Source organism: Chenopodium quinoa, unplaced genomic scaffold, assembly GCF_001683475.1.
Source record: "Chenopodium quinoa cultivar QQ74 unplaced genomic scaffold, ASM168347v1, whole genome shotgun sequence".
Lineage (NCBI taxonomy): Eukaryota > Viridiplantae > Streptophyta > Magnoliopsida > Caryophyllales > Amaranthaceae > Chenopodium > Chenopodium quinoa.
The window spans coordinates 1,365,277-1,391,261 of NW_018744745.1; the positions used below are offsets into that span (position 1 = coordinate 1,365,277).

The 25,985-nt window shown below is 39.6% G+C and overlaps 1 long non-coding RNA gene across 3 annotated transcripts; it reads left to right on the forward strand.

The window, feature by feature from the left end:
* Positions 1–3,138: 3,138 nt before the first annotated feature.
* Positions 3,139–6,184, forward strand: LOC110703630. 3 transcript variants are annotated; one of them, XR_002507714.1, is made up of 4 exons: positions 3,139–3,486; positions 3,660–3,765; positions 5,685–5,751; positions 5,856–6,184. It is a non-coding gene; the product is annotated as an uncharacterized LOC110703630 (long non-coding RNA). The 3 variants fall into 3 exon arrangements; XR_002507713.1 differs by having other exon boundaries at positions 3,141–3,486; positions 3,665–3,765; positions 5,856–6,179; XR_002507712.1 differs by having other exon boundaries at positions 3,155–3,486; positions 3,696–3,765; positions 5,856–6,165.
* The last annotated feature ends 19,801 nt before the right edge of the window (positions 6,185–25,985 follow it).

The following is a 25,985-nucleotide window of genomic DNA, read 5'->3' on the forward strand; positions in this document are numbered from 1 at the left end:
CGACGCAGCGGTTTCTCTATGTCAAGAAGAACTTTGATTCTCATTACCTTCTCATATCCCAAGGGATCTGATGCATCGTACTCAATGAAACCTCCAAGACTCTCTCCTACTTCATTCGCCACAAAGGCTTTTCTTCTGTTAAACGGGACATCTTCCAAGTGAATCCAGAAGGGGGATCGAGTGAACGACACCTCAGAAGGCTGCTTGTTACCAGATATATCCTTCAGCACAACAAGTTTATTGTCAAAAAACCAAGGACTCTTTTCAACAACTCGATTCTTCACAGTTTCATTAAAGAATTGAAAAACAAATACTACCTCCGTTAACAGTTATTTGCAACATTTACTAAAAAAAGGATGCTAACTATTATTTGCAACAAACTTATTTCTTTCCTATTTTAGTAATTTTTTTCTATCAAAATGACCAAAATACCGTCATTTAATAATTACTAACACATAAAATTACATATAATTACAGATTATTTTAACTCTAATCTAAATTAATTATCTAAGCCTTCCCACCCTAATAATCAGATTAATTTCAATGCATCTTCATTCCCATTATCTTTCTCTCTCTCCCTCATCTTCTTCATCTCTCAAAATTCCAAATCTGGTTGTCCATCAATGGTTCGCTTGTATTTGTAGTTCCATTTAGTGGTTTAAGGGTGGGTTTGCAGGTTTGTGGGGGTGGATCGTGGATTCGTGGGTTTCGGTGGTCTCGGTTGATTTTGGTGGTTCGTAAGGGGTGGTTTTGGTGGGTTTCTATTGTTCTTCGTTCTTCGTTGATCGTGGATTTCGGTGGTTCTTCACGGATATTGGTGGCTTATGTGGGGGTGGATTGTGGTTTCGGTGGTTCTTCGTTGATTTTGGTGGTTCGTGGGGTGGTTTTGGTGGTTCGTCGAAGGGTTTTGGTGGTTCGTCGAAGGGTTTCGGTGGGGGTGGTTTTGATGGTTTGTTAAAGGGTTTCGGTAGGGGTGGTTTTGGTGGTTCGTCGAAGGTCGTGTTTCAATGGTTCACCGGTGGTTTGCCTGGGTCCGTAGTTGAATTTTGGTGGTTTTAGTGGTGGTTTTGGGTTCTGGGTTTCGATGGCTTTGGTGGTTTTGATGGTTTTTGGTGGTTTTTGGTTTGGTGGTTCTGGGTTTTTGTGTAATTGTTTTTTTTTTTATTTTTGGAGTAGGATTAATACTTAAGGGCTTAAGCATATGCCTTACTTTTCAATAATTACACTTAAAAACTTTTTCCTAGGAGTCCTTGCAGACCCCCTTTGTTGCAAATAACTGTTAACGACGGTAGTAAGTTAGATTCCACCATCCGAATCGCAACCTCATCCTTCGCTCTTTAAATCGAGATTAGGGTTCTTTTGAAAGCTTCAAAATTAAAAGTCTTATCAGTCAATAATTTCCCCACCAAAGACAGAGAAATTTCGGTGTTCGAGGCATCATCAATTGCTTCTTCAAAGTCACCCCCTACAATCACCTCTTCCTCTTCTAACAATTTAAATTTCTCCCAATCTTTCAATAGTTCAGAGTCCATTGAAACAGAGAGCAGCACAAACTCTACACCAGGATCAAATCAACCAGACAACCAACACGAATTAACCCTAAACAGGGACAAGGCACCAAGTCAACGAGGAACCCAAATCGAGGGACAATTTCCTTCTGCGTTTTCTCTCGGCCTTGATTTTATTTTATTTATTAAAAAAAATTAAAAAAAAAACCTAAGCACTTTTGCCAAAATTAATAAATAAACTTTAACTTTAGTAAAACATTTTTTTTAATAGATATAAAGTAGTAAAAGTACGGAGTAAAACATTACAATTTTTTTTTTAGGGAATAAAACATTACAAATTAAGAATTAACGAAAACAAATAAGGAAACATCTCACCAAGTTTATTACTATTTGGAGTAACGAACTAATAGGTAATACATATCGTTTTAAATCCCAAATCATAACCTTCACACAAACACTAAGCTAATTAAAACACACAAACACAAATAAAATGAGCACCTTCTGTCATTATTACTATAACTAGAATAACATACATGATCAATACTAAACTTAGACTTAATAACTACCACCGCGACGGTTACTTCCACCATTAGCACTAACTCTTCTACGATTGTCACCACCACTTCCACTCCCACTCCTTTGACCACCACTTCTGCTCCCACTCCTTTGACCACCACCCCAACTCGCTTGACCTTGACTACCACCACTATCCCTTCCTTGACCATCACCTTCACTCACACTTCCACTATCATCTATGTAACCAAGAGAAATGTCAGGGAAGCGGTTTGGGTCAGGAATAAGTCCGGTAAATCCCTCGGTGTTTCGAATAAATTGAGGGTTGAAAGGAGAATAACTCGTGCGACAAACTGGACAAAAATTCAAACCATTTTGGCGCGCCGAAACAAAACAATCGTCATATTAGACGACATGTTGGCCCAAAATTTTCACAAAAGCAATACAACTATATATATATATATAGAAAGTATTCAACATATTAAGTCCCTGGCCTAGGGTTCGTTGTCCTTGTCTAGGGTTTGGCGATTTTGTTTTCTCTACGATTTCCTCTGCAATCAATCTCTTCTCTTTCTTCTATTCTACAACTGTTGGATATACTTTGAATTATTTTGAAAATAGATAATTATCAAGAAAATGGTCCATTTATTTTGAAAATTAGTTTCCCATGATCAAGGAAACTAACTACCCATTATCCCACTAACTTAGGAAACCACTCATAACAAACTCACGTAAAGTAGGAGTTTTTTATGGCAAAACTTCCTATATATATGTAATTCAACGTGAGTCTCATTCAAGCAACAAGGTCACTGCATCCAACTCTCAAAAATACATATACACCATCAAAGTGAGAGTGAGGGTCCAGCACCAAAGTTGAGAAGAGATTGTTCACGGTTTTGGTGTCGCGACGAGGTTGTTCGAGTCTTTGCCTTCCTTGTAATTAATTTGCAATGGCTGGAGGTATACTAATCAATTATCGCTTCCGCAATCATGTTTTGTATGTTTACAATTCAACCTATAAACATATTGTTTGCTCACTACTACAAAAACAGTTTATTAAGGCGCATTGGTAGCCGCGCAACATGTTAATAGTGCTGAAATATGCACTTTCCGTGTAAAATTAGAGCGCTTATTAAAAAGCACTGCAATATAGCGTTGTTACAGCCAAAAAAAACCGTGCCACTTAGTTTTTTTTATTTTGTGAAATATTTCAAAACTCCCACGACTCCCACTATACTTCTGCAAATCCCTAACCTATCACTACTGAAAATATGAAATTGCCCCAATTGTGCGCTCATCAATCTCCCTAATCTCTCTGAATATCATCCTCAAATTTTTACTTGACGAACCATAAACATTTAATTCGTTTTCTTTTTGCTGAATTTTCCCTTTTAATTTGCCCAATTCGTCAATTTTGTTTGAGAATTTTAATCGACCCATACAAATTCAAAATTCTCATTCTAAGGTAAAGTTTTTCTCATAATTTTTTTTTTCTATTGAATTTCCCCTTTTAATTTACTTAAATTCTCTGTTTTGCAAATTAATTTACACGATTTGCTGATTTTTTGCCGGGTTTTGTCAATTTCTAATCTTTATATGTTTATTTCGCCAATTCCAATTGCAATTTGCTGAATTAAGCTCAGTTTTGCCCATCAATTTCGGCTATAATTGCAGATCTAATTTCAATATTCTCGAAAAAATTCTTGTCAAAAAGAAAGAGATCCAGAAAAGAGGCTACTTTCAGGTATGTTTATTGCATGTTTATTTAGATGTAATTTCGTCTATGTAATGCATATTTTCTCAGCAATTTTTCATCAATAGAAGTGTTTAATGTTTCATGTTGCTTATCATGTGCTGTGTTTAATTTCTTTGGCTATCAATTTTGTAATTATGTATTCTTGAGTGTTTAATTCATTCTTTAGTATATACCCTGATTACTCATGTCTCATAATTCTGTATAAGTAATGAAATTAATAAGGTCCAATGATATATCTCAATCAAATTGAATATGAATTAAACCAGTATGATTAGATTCTCAAAACATCATGTCAATGAAATTAAACTTGGTCGTTTGACACCTTTAAGCCATTAGACATATTGTTTCTATCATAGTATGTTAGTTTTCATCCACCTCAAACATGAGACAGATTGTATTAAGAGTCCTTTACTTTGCAATTTATAGGCTTACTACATGTTTAATGCATTAGTAACTACACTGTACTTCATTTCACACCCCCCCCCCCCCCCCCCCCCCCACAAAAAAAGAAAAAAAAAAAAAAAAAGAAAAATGTAGAGTAGTTAACTTGACTATAGAGTCTGTGGGCACTTTTTACGATTGGATTTGTGGAGTTTGTGATATGCATCTTCTAGCCTATCCTCTAGCCTATTTTAATTATGTGTCAGTTGGTTATATAATATTGGTTGGTATCCTAATTGCCTATACACAACTATATAAGATATGTTATTGGAGATAATCCAACAAAACTAGATGCAAAGAATAAAAGGGTAAGAAAAAAGATTACATGGAATAGATTGTTGATTAGGGAAGAGCCTAGAAATATAGGAAGTAAATGGATTTATGATATATAGCTTTAGAGAAGGCTAGTGTTCATGTATGTGGGCATGAATTCTTGACATGATATATTTGTAAGTAAAAAGTTGCTGCTCTAATTCTTTTCTTTGACTTGTTGTTCTCCTTTATTTTTTTTGGGTCAAAAATCACATCGGCTTCTGATATAATAAGAACATGAGCCAAGCCTTTTGGAGAAAAACTTGTATTTTAATCTCAAGTGATATTTCTGTAATCCTAGACTAGGGTATATATATATATATATATATATTACAATCTTGTGTTTCACATGGTATGATATAGGACAAGAATCTTAAAGGTTAGTGCTTATAGGTGTCAAGGGATCAAATTTCTTTTCTAAAGCTGCAGTAAGACTAGTAAAGCACTGCATTCTCGATATTTGGGGGTGGGGGGATGAATTTTAATTTGTAATTATAAAAATTCAAATTGTTGGTAGTGTATAAGACATCCTCAACCCAAAAGAACGTATTAAAAACCAAAGAAAGAAGTCTACATTAGGCTAAAATATCTTCTTAATTTAATTCATTTAAGCTACTTAAAGTTATTAGATTATTTGAAAATTATATCTACTATATGTTATATCGTGATTGCCTTTTTCCTTTTCGCCTAATAAATTAAACTCATAAACATTTCATTCTCCAGTGTTGTTCATTTTCCGTCTCCTAGTTACATAAGTTGCTTATTTTTCTTTGGTATGATTACTTACTAGAATCATATAAAAGAAATATGTTGTGTGAACTTGGAAAACTTAATTAAGGATCGTACTAATCTGGTTACAATTTTTTTTCATTACTTTTAAGTGAAATTGGTTGAACATTGTCGTTTGCGAAATTCTAAATTAACACTTTTGCATATTACATTGACGATAATGTTAGTAATGTAGGAACTATTAATTAATACTTTGTTTAATGTTGGGAATGTCTCTTTCATCTTTGAGTGTTTAATGTTGGGAATGTTAGTAATATGTATGTAGTAATTTTCCAGGTTTGATTTCTTATTATTGATTGGTACATTTGCGCCTTTTAACTTGATGATATGGAGTTGATAACTTTTCTCCTTTGTTATTTTTGTAGGATGTTGAAGCTTCTCCCAGAGCTAACAATGACACTAATCGTAGAGATTAGTTATTGCGTTACCAAGGTTAGATTGGTTATTAAATGTCTTACATTTATTTTTTTTTATTTTTTATTCATCATATAATAATTTTTAATATAGTAGTTGACTATTTGTTTTCACTCATGTAGGGTATGCTTTGGCAACTTCAAAGTTGGAACATGAAAGCAATTTTAAAGCATCAATATTTAGTCTTATAAAATAAATCTTATATTGGCATAGATTTGGTTTTGGCATTAAGTACATTCTAGCTACTGAACGTTTTTTTATTTTTTTTTTAGGACTTTAGATGGTTATTTGTTTAAATGATTTTAGGTACTTTATTTCAATGTCTCTTGTTTGATGACATTTATGACTATAATTTATTTTTAATAAAATTTTTGGTGTTTACAATTTTATCATGTAAAAAACAGGTTATTTAGTAACGCTCTAAATGTTATTATAGATGCTATTACAGAACCACACCATTGTACATCTTGCGATGTTAAAAAGTGCCTTTACATATTGTAAGATAGTGTGGTAGTTTACCTCTTACGACGCTTAAAAGTGCCTTTATAGGCTATAGGTAAGTGCGTTACATAAATAATGCCGGCGCTTAAAAGTGACACCAATAGTATAGAAAAGCACTCCCTTACAAGCTATGGTGGCGCTTACAAGTGCCTTGGTAGGCTATGTACTATGCGGGTTCCAAGGAATTGGCGACGCTTACAAGTGCCTCTATAAGATGCCAAAAAGCACGTCAAGGTCGCGACGCTTTTTTAAACACTATACCGACGTTATTAAATAGTGTCGCTATAGGGTCTTGCGGCACCGGCTTAAACGATACTTTTCGTGGCGTCGGTAAAGGGTCTAGCAGCGCTTTTTTGCGTCGCAGGAGCCCATTTCTTAGTGTCGCAATATCCCTTTCCTGTACTAGTGGCTATACATGATTTACATTTGCTATCAAGAGCCATGTTTTCCTCTTCCTTGCTTAGTTAGAATCGTCAATATTTTTTTTACATGCTGCTTAAATTGACGATGCAACAATCTCGATTGTGTTGGGCGATTATTTCATATATGCTACTGTATAATATGTTTTTGGATAAGGAGTATGCATGAAAGCTATGATTTTAATGTATCACTACTACTTGATGTTTCTGTGTATATCGTATTCATCATCACATATTTATATTTTCACATATCTTTTTGATTTATGTATATATAAAGTATGGATATCCCCTCTGCATGCATTGTTTAATGTTTATACAATATATTTGCATTTATCCAGTTACATAATTATAGTATGTGATAAATTAAAATAATAGGAAAAGGATTTCTATTAGTGCTATTGCGGTAAAATCGTTTTCATATGCAACGCATTAATAGTCAGTATGATAATTATTTGCATACTTTATTAATCTTGTAATACATCATTGTTTAAGGATTTTGTTATTCATTTTGGATCAATTGGATAATGAATTAAATTGTGTAAATGTCAAGTCTGTTAAGGTTTTATTATTTAGGGAGTAGCCACAACATCTCTATTTATTAAAATTTTATATAGAAATCACATGTGGAAACTAGAAATTTGTTTGTAATTAATCCTCTATGATATAATAAGACTTACCCACAGGAATTTTATTATATTAGAATGATTAATTAGTGAAGTATTGAACTTTGTTTCTTAAATGTCCCACAGGAAATTAAGAAATTGATACAATTTAATAGCTTCACTGTTTGATTATTATATTATGTTTATCTAATTGAGTAGAACTTTAGCCCACAGGCAAGTTTTATGTCACTAGATTTATGTATTTACATGATTTACATTGGTAAAGCATGATTATATTTTACAGTCTATATTGATATTAAGCATTTTTATTTATTTTTTGCAGTAGTTTTACCTGGAAATATTTCTGATGTCAAATGTGACATTCCTGAACTAAGGGGTGATAACTATAAGGTGTGGAAAGAAAGAGTGTTGCTGCAATTAGGATGGATGGATATTGACTATGCTATTAGGAAAGACGAACCACCTGCCATAACGGAGGATAGCACTCAAGATGCAATTAGTCTTTATGAAAAGTGGGAGAGGTCTAACCGTCTCTCCGTTATGTTCATAAAGACTAAGATATGTGCTAGTATTCGTGGTTCTGTCGATAAGCATACTAATGTCAAAGAACTCATTAAGGCCATGATGAGCAGTTTACAACTTCTGACAAAGCTCTTGCTAGCACCTTAATCATGCAGTTTTCATCCATGAAGCTCACTGAGACCAAAGGAGTGCGTGATTACATCATGCGCATGAGGGATATAGCAGCTCAACTTAAGGATTTGGAAGTTACCATGTCTGACTCTTTCCTAGTGCATTTTATTCTGTGCACTCTTCCTAATCAATACGGCCCTTTTAAAGTCTCTTACAACACACATAAAGATAAATGGTCAATTAATGAACTTATGACCATGTGTGTTCAAGAGGAGGGAAGATTGGCTATGGAAGAGAGTGAAAAGGTGAACCTCACAACTTCTGAAAAGAAGAAAAGGGATCACACTAAAGAAAAGGGAAAGGGAAAGATTCCAGCAAAGTCATCCATTAAGAAGGAGTCTACGTGTTTCTTTTGTAAAAAGAAGGGACACATGAAGAAAGACTGTACCAAGTTTAAGGAATGGCTTAAGAAGAAAGGTAATTTTTTAGCGTTTATTTGTTATGAATCTAATATGGTTGATGTTAATTCTAATACATGGTGGATTGAATCTGGTACTACAATCCATATTTCGAATACCTTGCAGGGTATGACAAACCTAAGGAAACCAATGGGGAGTGAACATAACATCTATTCAGGCAACAAGATGAGTTCGCATGTGGAAGCAGTTGAGACATGCAGCTTAACTCTAAGTAGTGGTTTTATTTTGCATTTAGAAAGGACATTTTATGTTCCAAATTTCTCTAGAAATTTGATTTCAGTTTCAAGACTTGTACCTTTGGGATTTTCCTTTAATTTTTCAGATTCTGGTTTCAGTTTATCAAGAAATTCTGAAGTTATTGGTTATGGTATTTTGTCTAATGGTTTATATTGTCTTAAGTTGCCAAATGATATCACTCATAATTCCATGCATGTTAATATTGGTTTTAAAAGATGTATTATGAATGAAAAATCCTCTATGCTATGGCACCGGAGATTAGGACATATCTCCATTGAGAGAGTTAAAAGGTTAGTAAAGGATGGGGTACTTGATACTCTAGACTTTGCTGATTTTGAGACATGTGTTAGTTGCATTAAAAGGTGACTATTATTCTTCTCATCATATTTAACTATATATTTATGCTTACCTACTTATTAGTCATGCAATTTTAATCTTATAAATAAATAAACTTAATGCATTCCTTAAAACAACAAAATATAATTTATAAAAAACACTATAGACAAAAATTACTTTAGCTATAAATCTATAATTTTTAACTATTGACTTTGGTTCTTCTGTAACAAGTACTGACTTTTATGTCCTATATACACTGACTTATATAATAGTGAGGTTTTTGTGTTTTCAATGTCATGTACATCATTGTATTGTCTTAATAATTTATCATTCTTTTATAACAAACAAAAAGTGATTGATTTTATAGTACAAAAATTATGGATTAAAATTTATAATTGCTAAACTAGCTAAATTAGTAAAAGATGTTTAAAAGAAACACGTAACAAATTTAAACTTAGAATTGAACACTATCCTTTTTTTTTGGATACCTAATATTAAATATTTTAATTCACTATAACACAATGACATTAATTAATATTTGTTAAATATGTTTTTTATAAAAAAAAAAAGTAAAATAACTCGAAATATGTTTCAACTGCTAATAAGGTATATATAAATTTTTCGGCTCACTTTATCACGGTGCAAGCACTGTCCCAATGGTCACTTAGCATGCAAGTCTATTCACTTTATAAGCAAATGGTCTTGGGTTCTCGATCCTTACCAAAGCAATATCGTCCTCCCCTCCACCCCTTTTTGTTTATCCTTTTTTTTTTGGGATACCAAATATTAAATATTTTAACTCACTTTAACACAATGACATTAATTAATATTTGTTAAATAAGTTTTTTTTACTCCCATGAGATCGTTTTGTCGTCTGCCATTTTGGTTTTTACACTCCAACTTTCTTTCTCTCTCGAATCTCACTCTCTAGTAAGCTAAAAACACTGCAACACCAACACCAAATTAAGATTAGGGAGTAAAAACCAAAATGGCAGACGACAAAACGATCTCATGGGAACAATCTGGAGAAATCATCCACAGAGTTTCCAAACAATTCAAAACTCGAGAGCAAATCCTCAAGTTTACGCAACTTTGTATGACTTATAATTTCATAGACCAATTAAAATGCAATAATTTAAATTGTATGACTTATATAGTTAAGGTTATCTATGTCCATAGAGTCTAACAAAATGCAACATGTAGTAGCCGTAAACTATTAGGCAATATAGTCTAACAAAATCGACGCTCATCTTGAATAACAAATAAAATTTATGGAGCGTCATCACCGAAAAAACATCTAGCTGTGCTCATCAGAGTCTTACTCGTCTTCCTCTTCCTTGTACCCCACTTGTTCTTCCTCTTCTTCTTCCTCTTTCTCTTCCTCTCCCTCTTCCTCTTCCTCTTCCTTTTCCTCTTCTTCGTCCTCTACCTCATGTTCATCCTCATGATTAGCCTCATCTTCATACTCAACCTTTGTCCGATGCATCTTCAAGTACAAAACACATGGTTAAATATAGGCTATTAGGTTTTATCTTATTTAAAAGCTAACTTAAACTCAAAAATTTTAACAGAACCTTAAGTTAAAAGGGATAATGTAGTTCTTTAATTATATTATGTACGAGTATTAATTGAAGTGTAACTTTTTTTTTAAACGGATTTAAAGTGTAACTTAACAAAACCGTACATAACTAAATTATTGTTACAAACATAATGGAAGTGAGTATGTGGGTGAAGTGAGTACATTCATTTTCCTCATTAAAAAAAACAAAAAAAAAACACCTAACTAAAAAAAAAAAAGCTGTTAAGAATAATTTTTTTTTTGTTTTTTTGAATAAAGAATCATTTATTCCTAATAAGTGCACTACAGCCTACAAGATGACAGACCAAAGAACTGAAAGAAGGGAATAATAGCTTCAATATAACAAGCATAAATCTAGCAAAAACCATGCATAAAGTGGGAGTTCAATCTACCTACCTAACAATTAAATTCTCTGACATAGATTGTACTCTAAAAATCCACCTATTAGGCTATTAGGTTTTCACCACTCACACTGACACTAGCCCTTTTATGTCACTATTTTTAAAAAAAATAAATGTACAACAATTATTTTTTTAATTGCATTGATATCACTCACTACTCCTACATTATTTTAGATAGATGATATCATTTAACTTTAGCTTTTAAACAACCAAACACAAATTACTAATTTACTATCATACTTAAATGTTATTCATTTTAAAAAAACAACTTGTAATGACTAGTAAACATTCATAACAGGGAAGAAATAAATTTAATGCATCTCTTATGTATCAATTGAAAACTGACATGAAATTAATTTCCCAAATATGAGTTAGTAGTGAACATGAATGAAAATATTTTACTCAAAAAAAAAATAATAATAATAAAAGAAAACTGACAATTGATATTGTATATAATTTATTTTAATCTTTATTTTGTTTTTTTTATACACAACATAATAATATCCACATGCTTAAATAAAAAAAATAAAATGATAGTCATACCAAAAGAATACAAAACATAGTAAAATAATATTAAGGTCAAGATTACCTCGTATATTACCGACACGGCTAGACCCGATATTTATACCCCTGTGCTCAAAGAAATGAGTCAAAGAGAACCGCATCCCAAAATAAAGCCACACCACCCGGTCCACCCCTTGGACCAAACATCTCGAGGTTGTATTGAATTCCCAACTTCCGTTCAACATATTCAAGGGCTAATTTAGCTATACGGGTTCGGTGAGTACAAAAATTTTAGGCGCATACTTGTCAAACAAGAAAATAAAGTTGTCTAAGAATGATTTTCTTGTCATTCCCCGGCAATTCCAAAACAAAACAATACTTCCTAAGGGAATTTGTGGCCTATTTTCAATGTGAAAGCTCTTTCCGGGCCTTAGATGAGAAAGATAGTAACGATTTTGTGATGTTGGTAAATTTCGGCACCCAACATCAATTTGGATCTTGTGAATTGTTGAACTCACCTCCATAGCATGCACTCCATCGCTGTAGCCTCCCATAAAAATTGTAGTGGGAGTATCCGGCATAGGCAAGGTAACACTCGGTTGATGATCTACAAAGGGTATTGGATCAATCACGACTTGGAGCTCGTCCGAAATCACCAAATCACTTTCCCTTTGAACCTTATCCATATCCCACATGATATAAATGTAAGCCCACTCCTTTTGGCCGGCTTTGAAATCTTCTTTCAAGGGGACATGTGCCGGAATGACATCACCTTTGTGGGCTTTCATCGTACGGCGAGGATTTCCACCTTCCAAGTACATCCGAAGCGCGATTGATGACAAAATTTCGCTTTGAATAACCTCCGTAGGGGTTTCATATCTATTAAAATAATTCATCTCATCCTCGTAGTATTTTGTTTTGTTCAAATCAGACTCTTTGGTGGTGCTTGTGCATGGTTTATTATAACAAACGGCTTTGGGGTGGTTTTTAATTCTAGATGTTGAGCCAATTTCACGACTTGACAATCGTGAAACAATTGACTTCCCTTTTTGGTTATTTTTCTTTCTTTTTTTTTTTGGTAAATTTAGAAAAGTAAAATGGGTTTTTAGACTTTTTTTGCAATTTTTTGGGAAATAAAAGGAGGAAGTTGAAGGTGAGAAAATATGGAAGAGAAGGAGGAAGATGCAGAGCAGTGAGAAATTAATTGAAATGAATTAAATGACAATAAGAAAGTTGATCAAAGGAAGTGATATAGTTAATATTTTCTGTTTTCTCCCATTAGTGTCTTGTTATTCACGTGTCAGTGTGATGCAGCTATAGGCATTAATGTTAAAAAAAATTTGTAAATTTTAATTTAAAAAAAAGTAAGATATAATAATTAAAAATGAAGCTGAAAATAAAGGCCAAAAAAATACAGTAAAAACAAAATAAATGGAATTTATTTTTACAATCATCAAACTTTTAAAAAATGCATAGACTAATCAATTAAAACGCTTTTTTTAGGTAAAGATTAAAATCCTATGTTTAGTATAATTTAGTTCACAAAAAGAAAAATGTTTTAAGTCTATTTCTAGTACAAAATTAACTTAAAATATATAGACCTTAATTCAATAATTAACAATAACATATCAAAAATACAAAATAATCAATATATCCTAACTAAGTAATTATATAATAATTAAAGAATGTCAAAACTTAAAAAAACTGAACTATTAATAAATAAAAGATGAAACCATAAATTAAGGGAAGATTCATGAAATCTTATTTATGTCATAGCACCCTACTTCTTTTTTTTTACCATCATGACATGCATAGGTCAAATGTTTTGAAATGATGGTGATGATATACTTATGATTTACTAATATCTACAAAAATAGTATTTCATTTGACATTTTGGTACACTATTCTAGCACATTACACACTCACCATTTCAACCTAAAGATTAAAATCATATGTGAAATTTTAGTACCCTATTTTATTAAGATAGTATTTTATCCAACAAGACAGACTGATTATATCACTTTTAAGTTCAAAATTATAACTAGGGCTGTAAATGAACCGAGCCGATCCAAAAAATACTTGGATTCGAGTTCGGTTGAAGTTCGTTCAAGTTCATTTATTAAATAAATGAACAGACCTAATTGAACAAATTTTGAAGCCCGTTTCACGTAAGTACGTAACAAAGGATCTAAAACAGGAACATAGATATGGTTGTTCAGACAAGCTCATGAACAACTCGTTTATTTTTTGTTCAAGAACTAGTCGTTTATTTAATTTAATTCTTAAGTTCATAATTTAGTTTTAGTTATTATGTTACTTTTGAGATTATCATATGTCAATAGTACAAAACTCGTTTATTATAAAAGCTCGTTTATTATTAAGCTCGTTCAACTCGTTTGATAAACGAGCTGTTCATGAACCATTCGTGAACATATACTATAGTAAATGAGACGAGCTTCAACAAATTTTGAGCTCACTTTAAAGCTCGAGATCGTGCTCAAAACTCGATTAAGTTAAATGAAACTGAACATGAACAGTGTAGTACTCGGCTCGGCTCGGCTCGGCTCATTTACACCCCTAAATCATAATTTAATATATATATATATACATAGTAAAAAAAAAAAAGTACAAACAATTACAATTTTAAGATTAACATGAATTAATTGGGTTAAATGATTTGGACTAATTTTGTATACTCTTAGCTTATATGCATATATTGTGCTTTGTGCATATGTTAAAAGCAACAGTTATAAATCATTAAAAGGTTATCCATTTTGACAAGCATATTGATTAGGGGATTTTGCTCCTACCAATCGGAATGCGCCACGTGGACCAATCAGGTCCTGCCAAGTGTCTCCTAGTTGGAACTGTCAGGGCTTGCCACGTGGCACGCGCTTATTCGTCCACCTTGGACCTGTTATGTCACGACATGTGGCATACTCCATGCCTAATGGAGAAACCGGCCACCCAGGCCCAATTTCCGAGGGAAGCTCAATCGGCCCTAGGTTTACCTAAACCTAGGATGGGCGCATTTCCCAAGGTTATAAATACCTCCCTTAATCCTCATTAAGGGAGGAGAAAAAAAGTTTACGAAAAACATTACGGAACAAACACATTAATTACACACAGTAATAACCGGCTGATCTCGCTAACAAAGCAGATTACCTACATTAAACACTCTCACCTAGAGAGACCCTAATCACTTTAATTTCCGTATTAATTTCTCCTTAATCAGTTACTAACTTGACCGTTGGAGGCGGAGCTCACAGGAGTCTCCGTTATTTTGCAGGTACAGGCGTCTGGTTCCAGTCTCGGAATTGTAACTCTCCCGCAGGACATCAGAAAACCCCGAAACATTTGGCGCCGTCTGTGGGGAGAGTACTTCAGAGACGGCATCCAAGTCTGTACCGACTCCTGAAGAGAGGCGTCCCCTAGACGACCCTCAAGTTCAGTCGGACCATGACACCGAAAGTGAATTTGAAGTTGAAACTCATACAGCTTCAGACGGGACCCTAAGGGCCTGAAGTACCCGTCATACCGAAAGGAGGGAACGGGAGCATCTTCAAACAGGAAGCGAGCCAGCAGGCGCACCGCCTGTTCGGCAACAGCCGACTGATGGGTCTGCTCCCATCACAAGGAACGAACTCATGACCTTCATGAGGGACTTCAAGGGAGAGATTCAAGAGTTGATCAACAAGAAGTCGACTGCTCCAGTCAAGGAGCAGTCGGCCAAGAAACCCTCCACTTCACTGAAGAGGAAGCCAGTTCAAGGGCGAGAGGCGACTCCTCATCCTAAATCTAGGAACCGGAGCCACCTGCCCTTGATTTCACAAAATTCCGTTATCCTACAGGAAATAGGAAACCGGTTCGTCATATTCAGGCGGACGGGTCGAAGCAAACATTCACAGATGCTCGGCTACTGCTAGAGCAGAAGAAGAGTGACCGATTGTCAGAGTCGGCTTCTACTTCAAACTTTCAAGACAGTTTGCGAAATGCCTCGATGAGGCATACTCAGTCGTACCATGAGAGTCAGTCAGGCGGCACCTCCCGTCAGTCCGGCTTTCATAGTGCCCAGGCGGTACCAAACTTACCATTTGTGCCGCAACAACAGTATTTTATGCAGCCACCTCCATTTGGTGGACCTACAGCAAAAAACGTCCAACCTATGGACTGGCAGCTACGGTTGCTTAGACTTGGTGAACAGTCGTCGGCCTTCTCCAAGGAAATTACTGAAGCCGCTCAGCCGACCAAAGTGAAAAATGTACTAGTAGGCGCCTATGACGACACTACTAACCCAGAAGACCATCTGATGGCATTCACCAACCTGATGTACCTTCAAGTGTTGGATGATCCCACCTGGTGCAAGTGTTTCCCAGCGACTCTCAAAGGAATCGCACAGCGATGGTTCGGCAACCTGCCGACTGGTTGTGTTAATAGCTTCAGGACGCTTGCTTACTTATTTGCCTCCAACTTCGCCATGAACATCCCTGCGAAGAAAACGACCCTTGATTTGGGAACAATTCAGCAGGGCGAGAAGGAGGGGCTTCGTTCTTACATCAGGCGGTTTAACCTGATGAGAATACAGATTCAAGGGTTACCGGATGAGATAGCTTATACCGACTTTTTTAGAGGTCTCAAAGACGGGTCTACCTTCAAATTTGATTTGGTTCGAAAAAGGGTGGCGACTCTTCAAGAGGCCTTGATTGAAGCAGAAGCCTATATACAGGCGACTGATCTTTGTACGATAAAACAGTCGGACGGGAAAAGGTTCGACAAAAGAGAAGGACGACAGAAACAGTCGTCAAACAAAGATGAGAAAAGAAAAGAGGTCTGGGCGGCTGATTCCTCTAAACAGCCGGCCCAGAAAAAGAAAAAAGAATTCAAACCATACTCCCCAAAGTATGCGTTTAACAAGGATAACCAGTTTATCCTAAAAGAAATCAAGGGACGGATCTCAATTGATAAGCCGGTCCCCATGAAGGGTTCTGCAAACAACCGGAACCAAGATAAAATCTGTGCTTATCATGATGACGTTGGTCATCACACCAATGACTGCATCAGTCTTATGCGGTACCTAGACCGCCTGGCTGAGCAAGGTGATCTTGACACTTATGTCAAGAAATCTACGGGGAACACTTCCTCAAAAAAGCAGTCGGCCAAAAAGAATCAACAGGCCGACAGCTCCGATACAGATGATGCAGTCGTCTACACCATTGCAGGCGGCTTCTCAGGAGGCGGCCCCACTATTAGGGGCAACAAAGATAATATAAGGCGGTTAGATGTAAATTCCGTTCACCAAGAACGGCCGTCCAAATATACATTTCCTGAGATTGTCATCACTGAAGAAGATCTAGGAGGGGTAAGGGGGCCGCATGACGACCCTCTCGTTATTGAATGTAAAGTGGCCAACCAGAGAGTTGGCCGAATCCTCATAGATACCGGGAGCTCCTCAGATCTCATCAGTAGCAAATGTCTGTCGAAACTGAAATATCAGACTGATTTCATACATCCGGCCTCCCACCCTTTAGTAGGGTTTGGAGGAGGAGTCGTCCACCCACTGGGACGAGTAGATTTACCCATTCGCCTGGGCGAAAAAGGGGAAGGACGACACATGGTAGTCCGGTTCCTAGTAGTAGAGGAACTCTCGGCCTACAACATGATTCTGGGTCGACCAACCCTAAATAATTCCAAGGCTGTTATAATCCCGTCTCTTATGTTGCTCAAGTTTGAGAGGGATAATGGAACAGTCGGCTCCCTAAGGGGAGATCAGAGGATGGCCCGAGAGTGCTATCTCTCGGATGTCAAGCCCACTGTTTTGGCCACTAGGTCAAGTGGTGAAAAAACAAACCTTGACAATGTCAAGGAGGGTGCGCCTGTTCAAGAGGCAGGCGGAAAAAAGAGAAAGGCGTCCCAGACAGAGGCCACAAGAAAAGCAAGAAAATAGCAATCATTGGCAGAGGAGCGTCCGGATGAGTTCCGCCCTCAGCCGGCTGGTGAGCATGCGGACCTGATCTTAGACGACTCACGTCCTGACCGAACAGTCAAAGTTGGAACGACTGCTCTGAGAAACCTTGGTGACGACTTTCACAACCTATTGAAAGAATACAAGGACATCTTTGCATTCGAAGTCCATGAAATGCCAGGCATTAGTCCTGATCTGGCAGTACATAAACTCGCCGTGGATCCGAAAAAGAAGCCGGTACGACAAAAGAAGCGGAACCATGGCGAAGAAAGAAGTCAGGCGGCAGCCGCCGAAGTTAAAAAATTACTTGATGCAGGGTTCATTCGGCAATGTTACTTCCCAGACTGGGTTGCAAATGTGGTGCTTGTTAAAAAGCCGAATGGCACCTGGCGAATGTGTGTAGACTACACAGACTTAAACAAGGCGTGTCCCAAAGACAGTTACCCTCTGCCTAAAATTGATAACCTGGTCGACTCAACAGCCGGCCATGCCTTAATGAGTTTTATGGACGCCTATTCTGGTTTCCATCAAATTCCTTTATGGAAGAAAGATCAGGAGAAGACGGCCTTCGTCACTGATCAGGGGTTATACTGTTACACGGTCATGCCGTTTGGTCTTAAGAATGCCCTGGCTACCTTCCAACGAATGATAAACACTGTGTTCTTTGATCAGATTGGGAGAAACGTCGAGGCATATATTGATGATATGATTGTCAAGACTAAACTTCAGAAAGATCATCTGTCGGACCTCCGAGAAACTTTCGCCACACTCAGGCGGCACCATGTCATGCTCAATCCCAAGAAATGTGTATTTGGAGTCGAGTCTGGGAAATTTCTCGGATTCCTTATCAATCAGAGAGGAATAGAGGCGAACCCTGAGAAGGTGCAGGCGGTCATTAACATGCAGTCGCCTCGTACCATCCGAGAGGTTCAGAAGTTAACAGGTTGTCTGGCGGCCTTGGGAAGATTTCTAAGCCGATCAGGCGACAAATTCCTATACTTTTTCCAGGCAATTAAGAAAAAGGCAAGGTTTGAATGGGGGCCGGATGCTGAGGCCGCCTTCCAGAAATTAAAAGTTCACTTGCATTCCTTGCCGAGGCTGGTCAGCCCTTTGCCCAAAGAGGTTCTCAACATGTACCTGGCCGTCTCGGATCATGCGTTAAGCGCTGTTCTCCTTGCTGAAAGGGACGGCTGTCAGCTCCCGGTCTACTTTGTCAGTCACGTACTGAAAAATGCCGAGTTAAGGTATCCACTAGTGGAGAAATTCGGTCTTGCACTCTTCATGGCTGTTAACAAATTGAAGCCCTACTTTTTGGCACATGCAGTCGTCGTGTATACAGACCAACCTATCAAGCGGCCACTGACCATCATGGAGTAGTCAGGCCGATGATCAAATGGGCCATAGAAATACAGAGCCTCGAAGTTACTTTCGAGCCTAGAAAAGCAGTGAAGGGGCAAGCCTTTGCTGATTTTATTGTAGAGATGACTCGTCCTCCTAACTCTCAAGTTCCAGACCAAGTATGGAAGGTATATGTGGACGGAAGCTCTACTTCAAATGGTTGTGGAGCAGGCGTCATATGTCAGTCGCCAGAAGGCGACAGGTACGAGTATGCTCTACGCTTCAGTTTTCAGGCTTCAAACAATGAGGCAGAATATGAAGCTTTACTAGCCGGGATCCGCATGTGCAAGGCGGCAAGGGCAAGAAAAATAGACGCCTGTTCCGATTCACAATTGATAGTGAGTCAGTACAATGGCGAATACGAAGCAACCCATCCGGCCATGATCAAGTATTTACAGGCGGTCCGACAAGCAGTCGGCTCCCTTGAGGATTTCCATCTGATCCAAGTGCCGAGATCAGAAAACAACGAGGCGGATGCACTGTCAAAATTAGCATCATCCGCCTCCTCCGATACTCCTCGAACTGTTTTTTGGGAAGTAATGGAGAAGAGAAGCATCGAGGAAAACCCTATTGGAATCCTAGACAGAAGCTCAACCTGGATGGATTCAATCAGGGCATATCTGACAAACGGTACACTGCCGGACGATCCTCAACAGGCGGCAGCACTGAAAAAAGGAGCCACCTGTTTTGAAATGATAAAGGGAGAACTTCACAAGAGGGGGGTACCTTCAACCCTTCTTAAAGTGTGTTACTCCAGAAAAGGGACGAGAGATACTAGATGATCTTCACTCTGGTTACTGTGCTTCTCATATAGGTGGTAGGATGCTTGCTCAAAGGGCAAGGCGTCAGGGCTACTTTTGGCCTACTTTGGAAGCAGATGCAATGGAGATAGTGAAAAAATGTGACAAGTGCCAAAGGTTTGGCAAACTAATTCACCGTCCGGCTACTGACCTCACTACCATTCACAGCCCACTACCGTTTGCTAAGTGGGGCATGGACATTCTGGGTCCATATACGCCTGCTACAGGCGGCAGGAGGTACATACTTGTTGCCGTCGACTACTTCACTAAATGGGTAGAGGCGGAGGCTGTAAAGGGAATCAAGACGAAAGATGTAATTTCATTCATTTGGAAAAATGTCATCACTCGGTTCGGGGTTCCCATGTCTATGGTTTTTGATAATGGTCCCCAATTTGAGACGCCTGTTCTCAAAAGCTGGTTGGGTGACCAAGGAATTGCAAACTACTTTGCATCTGTCGGCCGTCCACAAGCAAACGGCCAGGTAGAAGCCTTTAATAAAATCATCTCAGACGGTCTCAAGAAAAAGATTGAACGAGCAGGCGGCCTATGGGCGGATGAACTACCACATGTTCTCTGGGCCATTAGGACGACTGAAAAAGGGGCGACTGGAGAAACTCCATTCCTCCTAACTTATGGTGCGGAAGCTGTTCTTCCAATAGAACACTATGAGCCGACTCTTCGAGTAATGCTATATGACGAAGAGGCAAACTGGGAAGCCATGCGCCTGGCATTAGACTCACTTCCTGAAAAGAGGGGCAATGCTGTCTTGCGCCATGAAATCTATCGCCTGAGAATGACTAGATCATACAACAAAAAAGTACACAGGCGTCCACTCAAAATAGGGGACTTTGTACTTAGAAAAATGGAAGCAGTTGGTAGGGCTAATGAGTCTGGCAAACTAACTCTCAACTGGGAAGGACCCTACCGAATTTATGAGGAATTCAGGGACGGTAACTACCGTCTGGAAACACCAGACGGACAACCGTTGCCTCGAACTTGGAATGTAGATAATATTAAGAAATATTTCTTTTGAATGATGCAAATAGTCAAGAGCTACTTAATAAAAGTTTGCACTTACTATTCAATTTTGTACTACGAGGGGCATGCCGTCTGTACCTTTACAGTCGGCTACTCTCCATTGAGTTTTTCACTCTATATTCAGAGGGGCATGCCGTCTGTACCTTTACATTCGGCTACTCTCCATTGAGTATTTTACTCACAATACTTAGCTAAAAAAGATAAGGGCCTGGCCGACCGTGTGCCTAACAGGCGGCAACCCTCCTTTTACTTAGCACCTACGTACACCAAGAACTTACCAAGGCCACAGGCCGAATGATCAGACCAGGCGCCAAGTCAACTGATCAAATCTACAAAACTAATACGACCTGTCCCAACATCATAGCAGGCGTCCGACGGCATCCATCCGGATGAAATTCGTCGCAGAGAGCAGCTCCCTTTTGGGTGGAACATTGTTCTATAAACTAATTACACGGCACCTATACGACTGTCCCCAAGGGCAACCACGTAGCCGTTTTTGAGACAAGGATAACTCTATCACTAACCAAACCAGTGGTAGCAGTTGACATCTGAGTCAGATGACCGCCTGTATTACTTGGGATAAATACAGGGGGTACCTATTGTGTTAATAGCCAACAAACATTGGCGAATCAAGGGGTCTAGCCGGCCTTCGCCGCCTGGTACCTCTACTTCTCAAACAAAAGTGACGGCGACTGAGTAACTCCAAAGTTAACTCATAAGTCACTCCCTCAAATTTGGTATGGAACCTAAAAGGTTTGAGTCGTCCGCCTGTTTAACAAACAGGGGCACTCAAACCCCTATTCCTACTAGGTAACCTATTGAGTTAATAGCCAACAAACATTGGCAAATCAAGGGGATCAACCGGTCTCCGCCGCCTGGTACCTCTACTACTCAATCTAGATTGTGACGAAGACTAAGTAACTCCTATGTTAACTTTATAGTCACTCAAACTTAGTATGGAGCCTAAAAAGTATGAGTCGTCCGCCTGTTTTTAACAAACAGGGGCCCTCAATCGCTACTCTTGCTAGGTTAAAAAATTATGAGTTAAAAGCCAACAACATTGGCAATAAAGGGAAAACAACCGGTACCCGCCGCTTGTTTTCTCTACTACTCAATTCCTTGGAGACTAGGTAATACTCTATCTACTTGGTCAGACCACTTTCCTACTTGGTTAAATTTACAAAAGACATGCCCGCCTGCCTAAAAAGGATCCAGACAAAATAGTTCGAATACCGATTGGATAAATGGTCGACTGATCGTCTATCCTGGAAACAGACAACCAGTCGTCCAGGGGCATAGGCGGCGTACTAACTCTCCGTACCTGTCTAGTGAACAATTGGATATTAGATATGGAATACTTAGACAAATTTGAAGCAAAACAAAAATTCATTAAAAATAAGCCGGTCATTAAAGACCAGCAAAATATTTAAAGCCCCGGCCCCCTGGCCGGGTAAATACAAAGCAAACGGCACGCAGGCCGTGGAAAGAATACATAAAGCTTAAGAAGGGGGCAGTTCAGTATTAGCAGCTGCCGCCTGGTCAGCACTCTTCTTGTTGGACTCGGCTTCATCTGCATCCTTTTTTGATGCCTTACCCCCAAGCGGCACAAGCGCCACTACCGGCTCCTCCTCCTCCGACTCCTCCCCCAACGCCTCTTCTTCAGCAGCCGCCAGGATCTGTTGATTATATGCATCCGAGCACTGGCGGTACGTTTTTTCCCAAGAGGCAAAGTCGGCACTGGGGAAGAGGCGGCCCCAGGTCATGCGCTGGATTTGAGCGGAGTCTTCCATCATCTCCCGGACCAGCTCTTTCTTCTCTTGCTCGGCCTTTTCCGAGAGCTCTTGGGTAAGACTCTTCTCCTGGGTCACCAGGCGTTCCTTTACGCTCGCCAAGGATTTCTCCATGGCTTCGTAAGAGTACATTTTCAGGCGAAGAGGTTTCAGCTCGGCCTGGAGATTTGTGATGGTCGCCTGCAGCTCGTCATTCTTCTTCTGGGCCGCCTCTAACTGAGCCCGAACAGCGGCGGTAGCCTGCGCCTGATAATAAAGAATATCAATGGTCAGTACTTCATTTCGGGCAATTTGAAACATTGCCTTATCACAGTCAGAGGCGGCCATAGCTTTGGCAGCCTTTACCTCTTTGTTTTTCCGATCAAGCGGCTTGCGAAGGCCGTTAACTCGGAGAAGGGCCTAAGTACAAAAAAAAAAAAAAAAAAAACAGGCGTCAGTTTCCAAACAAAAAAGAAAACAGGCGTCCAGAAATTCAAATACTCAAAAATATGCTAAGTATACCTCAGCAAGGACCCCTGCAATCCCGTCAAGGTCAAGGGTGCCGACACCCCTGACCGCCTCCCTTTCAGCTGGAGGAACTGCCCTGATCATAGACTTGGCCATCTCTACCAAGTCAGGCTCCTGGGGGCCGGCTGCATCAAGCATAAACAAACGGATTAGACTTAGTAAAAAAGGGAGCAAGTCTAAAATTTACAAGGACAACTTCATACCTCTAGGCGGCCCAGTTGGAGCTTTAGAAGAAGTGGCCGGCTGTTTCTCAGCCGCCACCTGTTTCCTGGCAGAACTAGGAGAGCTCCCAACAGTCGTCTTCCGGGCCTTGGGGTCCGGCTGTTGGGAAGATGAAGCTCTTGGAGCACCCGTCTAAAAAAAAAAAGTCAGTATATGCATAAACACTCCAAAAAGAGGGTGAAAGGTTTGGATCTCACCAAGGGTGCCCCCTTCTTGGGGGAGTCGGTTGAAGCCTGTTGCATAATAGAGGCCCGCAACATGGCCGCCGCAGTCTTGGAGGCGGTGATTTTGCTCATGGCGTCAGCTGCAAAAACAAACAGCAAAGTTAATAAAAGATAAACAACAAATGTATGAAACAACAGAGTATTCGACAGGCCGACTACCTCTTGAGCACCGACTGCTGAGGCCGCAGGCGGCCAAAAAGTACTCGTCATAGAGCCACTTGAAGCTCGGGACGCAGTGCAGGGGTACTTGCTCTCGTACCCCTGAAGTAGAGTCGACCCTCGACTCTACTTTAAAGAGTCCTTTATCAAGGATCTCTTTCTTAGCCTTGGGGGGAACAGGCGGCATGCTATGGCCGCCTGCAAGAAGGGGCGGATTCCTGTTCCACCTATTGAAGCGCTTGTTCTGTTCAATGTCAGAACTCTCAATGATGAGGAAGGTGCTCCGCCAGTCCTTCCACTTGTTTGCTTTACCTCTCGTCATGAGGTAGCCCCTGTGGCTTGTCAATTGATACCAGCCGGTACCGCCTGCCTTAGGGGTCCGGCTGAGATAGTTCATGTGGGCGAAAGCCTCGAAGCTCGGCTCCACCCCGTGCAGTTCGCACCCGGCCACATAGCCGAGTACGTTGACCCAGGAGTTTGGGGCTAACTGCCATAACCCCAACTCATACCCATCCAAAATCCGCTGAACAGCCGGATGTAATGGGAAGCGAAGCCCTGCCTTGATGGCCGCCTCGTAGCAGCCAAAACAGGAGCTTTCGTAACTAGAACCAGCCGGCCAGACGACTGTGTCTTCTGGATCCGGCACAAACACTAGAAAATCGGGGCCCATGGTGTGGTTGGCAATAAAGCTCTCCACTTTCTCTTGCATGGCTGTGATTCGGCCCCGAGGTACCGTGCAGTAGTAAGGGGTGTTTAGCTCTCAGTACGAGGCGGATGGTTCCGCCCAATTGTCCCCCTTCTCAACTGCGTGAGAAAGTCTCGCCTCTTGCAGGCGGCTGTTTTTCTCTTCTGTACCCAAAGAAGCATGACCAGAAGAGCTTGACGAGGAATCGTCCTCGGATGAGTCTGAAGAGGAAGACTCCTCCCCTCTCCCGGAGGGGCCCGCCTCCTCTCTTTGAAAAGGAGCAGATTTGTTAACTGTTAAATTGGAAGGGGTCACTATGACTCCCCCCACAGAATTGCCGGCATCCAGGCCGCCTTGTTTAACTTCAACATCTGGCGCCTGGTCAGATGTTTCACTAATCGGCACCCTGTGGGAGGAGCCGTCTGAATTTGAGATCCTAGCTGTCTTTTTCGTTCTGGCCATCCTGCTCTGCATAGACACAGATACAGTCGGACTTTGTATAAAGGGCAAAGATGGGTCCGGAAAAGGGCAGGCGGCACTCCTAGTCCTAGATTCAGCCGTCCCCGGTGACCGGCTGATCACTAACCTAGGTCGTGTCGTGTGCTTCCGTGGTGCCATTTCAGAAAATAAAAAGAAAATTAAGAGTAAGAGAACTGAGTTACCTGAACGAGTGACGGTTGATGAAGTTCTGAAAATCCTGTGCAGTCGGCTTGTCAGAACAGGCGGTAGGCAGAAAAAGTCCAAAATGTCAGAGCAAGTTCAGGGGTCCGAATGTTCTCAAATAGTTCTCAAAGTGTGAAAATGACTCAAGGCAACTCTCCCTTATATAGGCGAAGTGACAAGGCGAAGGGACACTTCCAGAATTCAAAATTTGGGCGGGAAAATCTCTCGTCCTTTCGCCGACTGACACCTGTAGCAGGCCGTCGCCCGTTACTGTGCGACACCTGTCACAGGTAACACGTGACCAATCACGTGCCACCTGTGAGGGGCAAATGATTAGGGGATTTTGCTCCTACCAATCGGAATGCGCCACGTGGACCAATCAGGTCCTGCCAAGTGTCTCCTAGTTGGAACTGTCAGGGCTTGCCACGTGGCACGCGCTTATTCGTCCACCTTGGACCTGTTATGTCACGACATGTGGCATACTCCATGCCTAATGGAGAAACCGGCCACCCAGGCCCAATTTCCGAGGGAAGCTCAATCGGCCCTAGGTTTACCTAAACCTAGGATGGGCGCATTTCCCAAGGTTATAAATACCTCCCTTAATCCTCATTAAGGGAGGAGAAAAAAAGTTTACGAAAAACATTACGGAACAAACACATTAATTACACACAGTAATAACCGACTGATCTCGCTAACAAAGCAGATTACCTACATTAAACACTCTCACCAGAGAGACCCTAATCACTTTAATTTCCGTATTAATTTCTCCTTAATCAGTTACTAACTTGACCGTTGGAGGCGGAGCTCACAGGAGTCTCCGTTATTTTGCAGGTACAGGCGTCTGGTTCCAGTCTCGGAATTGTAACTCTCCCGCAGGACATCAGAAAACCCCGAAACACATATGATGAAAAGTTCTTCCACCTATCATACCACCTTTTACAATTAATTTCTCCTTTGACATGATAGTAGGAAAAATGGGCACAATGCATGTCTTATAACCAAATGTAAGTAGTTGTGGTTGTGGCTATATCTATTGTCCATATTTGACAATGTACAAATGTGTAATTTTTAATCAAATAATTAGTGCCTATA